At 43.9% G+C, this 10,310-nt stretch overlaps 1 pseudogene; it reads right to left on the bottom strand.

Annotated features, from left to right (window-relative positions):
- Positions 1-5,377: 5,377 nt before the first annotated feature.
- On the bottom strand, positions 5,378-7,142 carry LOC129078599 (succinate dehydrogenase [ubiquinone] iron-sulfur subunit, mitochondrial-like; annotated as a pseudogene).
- Positions 7,143-10,310: the final 3,168 nt, after the last annotated feature.

Genomic DNA, 10,310 nt, shown 5'->3' with positions numbered 1-10,310 from the left:
GTGAGGTGTTTGTTCTTTCTGAGTCTTTTGCTCATGTTTCTATTAGGTTGTCTTTTTTCTTTCTTTTTTTAGGAGCTCTTTATATATTCTGGATCCAAGACTTCTGTCACTTACACGTGTGACAAACAGTTTCTCCCCTTCTATGGGTTGCCTTTTTACTTTTTTAATGGTATCTTTTGACACATGGAATCTCCTAATTTTAATGATTTTAATGTAGTTTAATATCTATAAGGAAATCTCAAGAAATATTTTAAAATACTTCAAAATGAATGGAAATTAAAACATAATATATCAAAATTTATAGAATGAAATTTACACAGTGCTTAGAGGAAAATTTACAATCCTAACTTTTGGCATTGTTGATTTTATTGAAATCACATTTATTTTCTATCTCAATAATTTCTGTTTTCTCTATTTCCTTCTTTTTACTGTTAGATTTGATTTTCTCCTAGTTTTTAAAATTCTTTAGATAGATTCTTAGATCTCTGGGCTATCAGCCTTAAAAAAATTTTTTTAATATATGCATATTAAAGCTATAAATATCCTTCTAAGCATGGCTTTAGCTGTATCTTCTAAGTTTTAAAGTATAGAAATTTAATCATGGGTTAAATATTTTCTAATTCCCATTGTGATTTCTTCTCAGACCCATGGGTATTATAAGTATATTGCTTAATTTTGAAACATATGAGGATTTTCTCCTAAATTTTAAATTTATTTTTAGCTTCAATTCAATGTGGTCAGAGAGAATACCCTGAAATTGGTACTGCAAATTCTCAGTACCATGGTAGCTCTCCAATGCCTTAAAAAAATGTTTTTATATTTAATCCAGTTTTCCTGTTTTCAGAAACAAGTTTGATACCAAAAAAAAAAAAGCTATTTTGCTATTGCCAGAAACATGACAACCACAAGAGAAAATCTCATTAATTGTGATGCTACACGACCTGCAGGTCACCAGTATCCCAGCAAAAAACGAAGTCATCGCTGCATCAAAGTCAAAGAGTTAAGTAAGCAACTCTTGATCTCAAAATTCCATCTCATTTTCTCCAAAGCTCACGTTCTTACTATTTCCAGCATGCTTTTGATTACATTTATTACTGTTTTCAGGGGCCTGCTGACAGACTCCACATTTTCTATCTAATCTTATTCCTCCTCTATCTTAACTTGGTTTCCCCACCCCACTCTTTCAATTTTGCGGCCCCCCCCGCCCCCACCTTGTTTGCAAATACCAAATGCATCATGAGCAGTGTTCCTTTGTTACGTTACTTTCAGCCTCTCCTCACTTTTGAAAAAAAAAGCCTGCCTTTTGGCTCTTTTTAACTAATATATAAGAAAATACATAAAGAAGTTTTACAGTAAAAACAAAAACAAAAAACGGCCATCTCAGGCCACTGAAATTGTCCTGAACACCACCAGTGACACATGTCACATTCTGGAAACTCTGAGCCAGTGTGAGAAGCAGGGGCTTCACCTCCCTGGGTTTGGGGGGATGGCGGAATCGTAGTGACTCGTCAGGGATGGTACCAAAAGGACTTCTGCATCTGTCAGGACTATACCCCATGACCTGTACCATCTTTTACATTTTCAGATTCTCTTCCTGGTTTCAAAATCTAAAAAATGGCACATAATTCTAGAAACATTTGTTTTACTTTGGTATAATTTTAAACATAAATATATACTCCACAGGCCTCCTCCCAACAGCGATTGCAGCTCTCTCCCTGAGACGGGCAGCACTCGTAGGCCGGAACCCTGGTAATGGTGCTGTTCCTACCAACGGGCTCCATGGCACGGCTTACACAGAGAGGACCGCGGGAGAGGGCAGCCTGCGGTAACTGCTGGGTTCCCCAGGCCAAACCAACCCACCAAAGAAACAACACAACTATCTTTTGGTGAGAGTGGCACCAGTGAAGTGTTTTTAGGGTAATGGGTTTATTATTTCTTTCTGAGACATATTTAATGCCAGCCACCCCAGGCAAACTAAAATTCACCTGAATGGTCAAGCCAGTCAAGAGAAGACACTCCGTGAACCCCGTGTGGTCGATTCCAAGACTCCGTCCCTCTGCTGCGCCTAAGGCTATGACCCCTCTGCTCCTGAGTGGAGGTGACATTAGCTGGCCACCAAGCCTGTTAAATTACCCCCAAGGCACTAGACACCACAGTTACGAACCAGCTCCTCGGCCTTGTCCCTCCACGAATTGTTGCCCCTCTCACCTTTCCTCGCTGGCCCTGGGTGAACACTGAACTCTATCCCTCATCTCCGAATCTTCTCCGAATTGGTCTCGCCGCAAAGGAGACAGAAGGGAAATCAGCCTGAATGTCACCTGAAGGTGAGCCTGAGCCAGGGGCCGCCTGACCGCAGAATTTCACACGCAGGCGGTGAAAAACAGGGCTGCTTTGCGTATCTGCAGAAGTATCTTATTACACGGTGAAGAGAGCACAGCTCCTGGGGAGGGGATGCCTGTGGGGCTCCAGCAACACAGTGACGTCATCCTGGGGAGGAAAATGAGCATCCCAGGGCTCAAGACCAACTTCCCAGGGAGATGGGCCAGCAGAGCAGCAGGGCCCTTGCCAGCAAAACCAGGTGTAAACAAATGGAGCTCAATATGAATGAGTCCTTTTGTTCAGGGGATGCAAAGCCCTGGGAAAGCTGGGAGGCACCACGTAGGTATCATAAATCACAGGAGCATCCTATATGAAAACACACAACAGACACCTGCCGTGGTGTCTTCTGCATCACAAGTAGGAGGTACACACACGAGTAATAACAAGAGGCATTTTCTCAGCCTCCTTTCCTCATGGGAATTTGAAGGCACATGGTCAGAGCAGAGAGGTGGTGAATTATTCAACATCTGGTTTCCAACATCTGTTAGGGTCTTTGAGGGGTCCCAAAAGCTAACATTCTTCTTCCCTGCCTGATAGGACCCAATGAGAAGCAAAGCAATAAAGAAGGAGGCTACCTTGCCTTTCTTAAGCTGACATTAAAGAGGAAACTGGCATCTGTGAGCAAATTAAGCTCTCCAATTCTGAACCCCGGGCACAGCAGCCTGGACCGTGGGAGCCCCCTCGCCGGTCCCGCCCTTCCGCAGCCCACCCCTCAACGCTGGTAGCTCCCGCAGAGGAAATCGGGGAGGAGCTGAACAACCACATTGGTATATTCTCTACAAATTTCCTATCAGCCAAATCACTCTGTCTTCTCTGAGCAGAGGGAGACAGGCAGATGTTACAGAAATAGAGTCCCCTCCGCCTGAAAAAGCCACCAGACGTGGAAAGGGAGTGCACCCCAAAATGCAGCTCCGATGCCTCGCCTTCTCTATGGACCTCACTCTCCGGCCCCTCCCCATTTTACACTCTTCCAGACGCTCTGGACAAAGCTCCTCCTTCACAGGTGTGATAAAGGGTGAGTGTGTATGTGTGTTTTCTCATGTGCATACACTTGTGAGTTTGCATGTGTGTGAACACATGTGGTTTTGTCTGTGGTGCAAGCATGTGTGCGAGCCCATTGTTTGCATGTGAGCGTGTGAATGTGCAACCATAAATAAGCATGCAAATGTAGACATGCAAGTTGTGCAAATGCACGTGTGTGCACATGAGTGTGCATGTGTGTGCCTGAACATGAACATGTGTTGGTGTGCCTATGCCAGTGTGAGTGTATGTATGTATGAAACTCTGGAACAGGTGTTTGAGCACATATCTGGACAGATTCATTTTAACAAACATTCCTTGAGTACCTACAATGACCAATGACAGTGACAATCATGAAGAGGAGTGTTAATTTCTCTAGGCCCAAGAGCTTATAAGCGATTAGGGAAGAGAGACATACACGCAACCGTACACAGCACAAGGTCAAAGATGCCACATGCCATAATGGCACTGAGAAGAGGAGCACCATTCTGCTCTGTGGGGTGGCAGGGATATTTGAGATCAGCTTGAGAGGCGATGGAGGTGTGGGGGCGGGGGCCACTCCAGGCAAAAGCATGGCATGAGCTCAGGCCAGAGACGGAAATACAGGGTCATTTGGTGTGCCAGGGCAGAAACCGAGAGTTACTGCATTGGATCAGGTAACGCCTGGCCTTTCCTCACCTTATTTCATAGGGTGATGAACGATGGGGGAGGGCCAGCTTGTAGAGCACTGTGACTGCCGTATTAAGAAACGTGCACTTCTTTTCTTAACACAAAGGGAAGCCATGATGTTAGAGCAACAAATGGGCACAGCAAATGCGGGGTGGAAACTTCAAGGGGAAGAGCCTGCTGCACGGGTCTGGGTGAGAGATAAGGAGGGCCCGAACTAGGTGACAGGAAGGAGGTGACACTTCTACAGACACACTCAGCAGCATTCTCACAGGGTGAGGAGGAGATTTTCAGATCTGGCGACCGTCTGTGTAATAACGTCATCCACATGAGGAGAAAGGGTAACGGGGCAAGGAAGATGACGTTAATGCTGAACTACTGTGTCTGCCTTGATAATCGACCAGAGCTAAACTTTGTAACCCCCAAGGCTGCCCAGATGTTGGCTTTGGGAATTGCATCCTCTGGCTGGCAAAGCATCAAAGAACGGATGTTTTTTCTTGTCGTCATGCTTCATCTTACAGAGACAATGGTTCACTTCTGGAGGAAGGCAATTCCTCTCCATCTGGAACCTTTTATCTCTAATGACTTTATCTCTACAGCCCTAACTCAAGAAAACTCTTGATCGCAGTCCTCAGCGGGAGCTCTGAAGAAGCAGGCTTCCTAAGATCAAGCAGCTTTGCCCTGGTTTACTCTGCTCACAATCTGGCAAGCCACCCCTGGACACTATGGTGGGCATGTCCAGGGGCGTATGACCTGACAGAGTGAGGAAGAGACCTAAACCATATTGGCTGGGGGCGGGCATATTTGCGGGTCCAAGGAAAAGTCAAGTTCCAGGAGAGGACAGACTACAGGGTGACTCCAGTTGAGGGGTGAGGCTCTGCTGGGGCAGTTAGGATGCAGAAGTGGAAGCCCAGGGCCACCCGAGTTCCACACCGTCCTGGAAGGACAGGGAAAAGGTCTGGGGCTGCAGAGCTCAGCAGACCCGGGGGCTAATGAGAACATGAGTTGTAAAAGCCAACACGACAGCAACCGAGGTGGGTTCAAGAATGAAAAAATGTTCTCCAGAAATGGCTCAGGACCTGGGCAACTAAAAACTAAAGCCAAGTGGGTGGGTGCCGATGTGGGGGCCTGAGGACTGAAAGGGATTAAAAACTCAAAGACCCCATGATGCCAAGACATAGTGGCTGGGGGCTGCCCCTAGTTCTAAGCAGTGTGGTACAATCTGAGAAAGCTTAGCGAGGCCCTGGGCCTCACCTTTTTTTTTTTTTAATTTTTAATTTTTTTATTTTTAAAATTTTTATTATATATGCTGTAGTCATGGAAAATCAAGACCTTGAAGGAGCTCAAATCAGATATAAGTTATGTTCAGATGAGCTGGTTACAAGTCACATTTAACATCAGAACAGTTAAGCTGAAGCTTTCTTTTCCTTGTAGGTTGCCATCATTTTCTTGATTTCAGCAATAGCTTTCCCTGGATTCAGCCCCTTGGGACAGGTCCTTGTGCAGTTCATGATGGTGTGGCAGCGGTACAGGGAGAAGCGGGCCTGCAGCTTCGCCAGGTGCTCCTCGTGCAGTCGCCTCTGGAGTTGATCATCCAACGATCGGCCTGCATGAGAACTGCAGGTCCCAAGTATTTGTCTCTGTTCCACCAGTAGCTAGGGCATCTGGTGCTGCAGCAGGCACAGAGGATGCACTCAGACAGTCCATCCCGTTTCTCCTGATCTTCTATGGACTGCAGATACTGCTGTTTGCCTTCCTGGGATTCCTCCTTCTTCTTCAAATAAGGCTCTATGGACTTGTACTGAGCATAGAAGTTGATCGGGTCAGGAACAGGATCCTTTATCACTTACGTATGTGGAAGAGGGTAGATTTTGGAGACTTTGTTGAGGTTGGTGTCAGTCCTTCGGGTGCAGGCTAGAGCGTTGCCTCCATTGACGTTCATTGCACAAGAGCCACAGATACCTCCTCTGCATGATCTTTGGAAGGTCAGGCTTCATTGGCCTCAAGGAAAGATGGTAGTTGTGAATTAAGTCATAACCTCTTGGAAGGTAGAAAATGAAGATGTGATGTCATTTTTTTTTTTTTAATCCTCACCCAAGGACATTTTTTCATTGCTTTGAGAGAGAAGGGAAGGGAGAGAGGCATCGATGCAACAGAGAAGCATCTACTGGTTGCCTCCTGTATGCGCCCTGAAGAGGGATTGAACCTGCAAACTTTTGGTTACAGGATGAAACTCCATCCAACTGAGCCACACTGGCCAGTGAAAGATGTGATGTCTTGACCTATAGGCAATCCATAGATAACGGTTGATAGGTTGATAGATTGCTTACATAGGCCTTTCAAGAAGATAGACTCTTAATTGCTACCTTATACCTTTAGAATAGCTTTGATTTCCTAGTTTCTCTCTTTCTCTCTCTCCCTGGCAGCTGTTGTTGCCTCAGCAAACTAAAGCTCTTGCTATTTCAGCACCATTACCAAGGAAGGCATTGGAGCATCTTACCGTCAGCCTGAGCTCACTCATCCAGACTGATTCCTTAGGTGTTCAGCATAATTTCTCATAAAACCCCCTTTTATTCTGAACAAAAGGCAGATAACTCACTTCACCTGTGAGCCTTTTATCTTGTTGACAAACTAAACTTCTCATCCACTCCAATTTTCCTGGCAACTCAAGACGTCACTAGAAACAGCAGCACGGACTTTGGAAAGATGCCTGAAGTCAGCACTTTGCTCCCTGCCATTATCATCCTGGCAGGTTCCACCTTGGATCTGTGAGGACAACAGACACATGATGATGACCGTGTCCCCCAGGCTTCTCCACTTTTATTTATAGAAACATCAAAATGTATTTCCAAAGGCTGAGAGCCTAAGAAGATATTCAGAGTCTTGGAGTTTGAAAGGACACGTGGAGCCGCCTACACCCCTCCTGCGTCCGATGGGCAAAATGAAGCTCAAAGAACCGACTCTCGCCTACGGTCCTACTACATGGAATGCTGGCACTTGGAACCGACCCTCGCGTGGTCTCTCATATCAGCCTCCTCGTTGACAGAGGACTTACAGTGATCCAGACAGTGAAACATGGGTGCAAAAAGGGATTAAAGAGGTAATAAATAGCAATTAATACAAAAAAGTGCAAAAATTAAAGGGAAAATCTTTTTTAAAATGTCTATGGCTTTTTCTCCTTAGACCAGATCATCATTCTGCTAAAGACATTTACACATCTGTATGACCAAGTACTCTCAAGTTAAACATGTTTCTCAAAAGGCTCATTATATTCCTTTTTCTTTCCTATGCAAAAATGACAAGCTGTTATAATCTTTTTCAGAGCAAGTCATGACACTCCCTAGCACCCAGCATTATGGAAATTCAGGTATATGAGCTTTGTCCTTCACCTCTCTCAGTTTTTATCCCCTAGAAAAAGAAAAATTATAGACATTGTGCTGACAGTGGAAATGTAAGCTTTCCTCCTCCCCCCGTCTGGTTTTTTGTTGCTAGGGTATAAGACCACATGTGCCATAAAACTCCCTCCCATCTGGCTGGCTTTGAAACTTCTCTGAGACCCAGATTTTACAGTTGAGCAATTAATTCTCTCCAGCACTTGGGAGCTGTTGAAATTAAGGAGATTGCAGAGAGAGTAGTTCATGACCTTATGCCTTTGTGAGTTGTGCTGAGAACTGACCTCCTGCATTACTGGGAGAGAAAAGTCCATTAAAATCTCTTGGGTGAATACTTCAACAAGCTGATTTCGTTTTGAAACTGATCATTTGGTGCATTTTGAAAGGCTTGATGAACGATGTCGCCTCAAATATTAATATTGTTATAACCCTCAGGTTCAGAGCTTCATTGCAGCATTTCAACAATTCCATTAGGCCACACCTACAGCGTCTGAAGTCTGGTAAAATAAGTGGGGGGGGGGGGGAACAGTATTGTTGGATTTTGTTGAAAAATTATCAAAAGCTGTAAAGTATTGATGAATCAACCTAACCAAAAAAATCACATGAAGTTTTGGGGGAAAATTAAAATTCTAATAAAGGACATAAAAGCCCACCTAAATAAATAAGAAAAGTGTCCACATTTATGAATGGACCAACTTAGCATAGAATAGATGTTAATTTTCTCTAATCTCCAAATCAATGTAATTTTAATCAAAACCTCCAGATGATTTTTTCCAGCTTTATTGAGACATAATTGACACATTACATTGTGTAAGCTTAAGGTGTACAATGTAGCTTAACATGATTTGATACACATATGTATGTATTGTGAAATGATTACCATAATAAGGTTAGTTAATATATCCTTCACCTCACATAACCACCATTTTATTGTTGTTATAGTTAGAATATTAAAGCTCTACCCTCACAGCAACTTTTAAGAATACAATACAGTACTGTTAACTATAGTCACCATGCTGTACCTCAGAGCCCTGGAACTTATGAATTCACAATGACTTTTTAATTAGACAAAATAATTGTAAAATTTATGAAGTATAAAAATTCACAAATAGCCAAGAGAATTCTGAGAAAGAAAAATGACCCATATTGCAAAACATAAACATAGGAAATAGACAAAATAGACCCCTGGCCAGGTGGCTCAGTTGGTTGGAGCGTTGTTCTGTACACCAAAAGTTCGTGGGTTCGAACCCTGGTCAGGGCACATATGACAGGCAATTGATGTTTTCTCTCACATTGATGTTTCTGTCTCTCTCTTTCTCTCTCCCTCTCAGTAGCTCTCTCTTTGCCTTAAAAAAAAAAAAAATCAATAAACATATCCTCAGGTGAGGATTTAAAAATTTTTTTTAAATAGAAAGTTTAGAAAGAGACATATTTATATATGGGGAATTGGTATATGATAGAGCTGGCATGATAGCTCAGAGGAACAAATAAAGATTATGTAATACTAGATCTTAGAAAATGTGGCTCGTTCTTAAAAAATAAATCTATTTTTAATAATTAGATAATACACAATTATATTAATATATTATATGATACCACATAATTACTTATATAATTATAAATGAAATATATTAAAATTTAACTGACTTACTTAAATCTATTAAAGAAATGTCAAATAGTTTTATGACTATAAACCTACTCATAGGAAATGTAGGAAAACATCTTTACAAGCTTGTAGTATCAAGAAAGAGTGGGAAAATAAACAATAAGTGGCGCCCTGAGGACAGTTAGGGCAGCGACGTTACTCCGTACGAAACTATAATGATGGGAACACGTCCTGATAGGCTGGTCCAAACCCACCGAGTGTACATCACTGAGCACAAGCCTGGTGAAAACGATGGACTCGGGCTGACAGGATGTGTCAGCGGAAGATCATCCGTTGTAACGAAGGTGCTGCGCTGGTGAAGGATGTCGGTAGTGGGGGGGTCTCTGCCTGTTGGGGGCGGGGAGTATTTGGGAAAACTCTGTACCTTCTGCTCAGTTTTGGTCTGAACCTAAACCTGCTCTAAAAAACAGCATATTAACACAATTTGCAGCTCCTGCCATCAGGAGGTAGACGGAATCCTTCCTCCCACTCCCGGAACCTGGACTTGGCCGTGTGGCTTGGCACACGGGACACGAGCAACACAAAGAGGCAGAGCGTAGAAAAGCGCATGGACACCGGGGCTCGCGCTCCTCTGCTGCTGACCACGTGAGGGACCCGGGGCCAGCCTCCCGGAGGAGGGGGGCCATGTGGCGTGACGGGCCCAGCCACTCCAGCGGAGGTCCCCACGATGTGAGGCCACCCTCGACCTTCTAGCCCCAAGAGGCGGAACCACTCGCCCACTCGCTCCGACCGATTCTTCGCTGTTGGCTAAACCGCTGTGCTTCCAAGCGGTTCATTACACAGCAAAAGCGTGCCGATTAGAGTTGGAGCACAGGCAGTAGAAACTGCAAAGGAAAAAAAAAAACAAAACAAAACAAACAGAGAAATCCTTTACTTTAAAACAAGACACCCTGGACAAAAGTAGCAGACAGGAGATATGCTGGAAGACAGTTTGCAAAAAAAAGAACAGAAGATTAAAATCTAGAATATCTAAGAAACTCTTGCATATCAGCAAGAAAAAAATAGAAAAATGGCAAAAACATGAAAAAGAAATTCACAAGGTGAGGGGTTGGGTAACTGAGCAAAAAAGAAAAAAACGGGAAGAACTCATGGACACAGACAACAGTGCCGTGATTGCCGGGGGCCGGCGTTAGGGGCGGTGCGCGGCGCTGGGGGAGGGCATGGGGGCAATAAATGTGATACATGGG

Source organism: Pteronotus mesoamericanus, unplaced genomic scaffold, assembly GCF_021234165.1.
Source record: "Pteronotus mesoamericanus isolate MK-2021 breed Mesoamerican mustached bat unplaced genomic scaffold, CSHL_Meso_final contig_74, whole genome shotgun sequence".
Taxonomy (NCBI): domain Eukaryota; kingdom Metazoa; phylum Chordata; class Mammalia; order Chiroptera; family Mormoopidae; genus Pteronotus; species Pteronotus mesoamericanus.
This window is presented reverse-complemented; position numbering and strand designations above follow the sequence as displayed.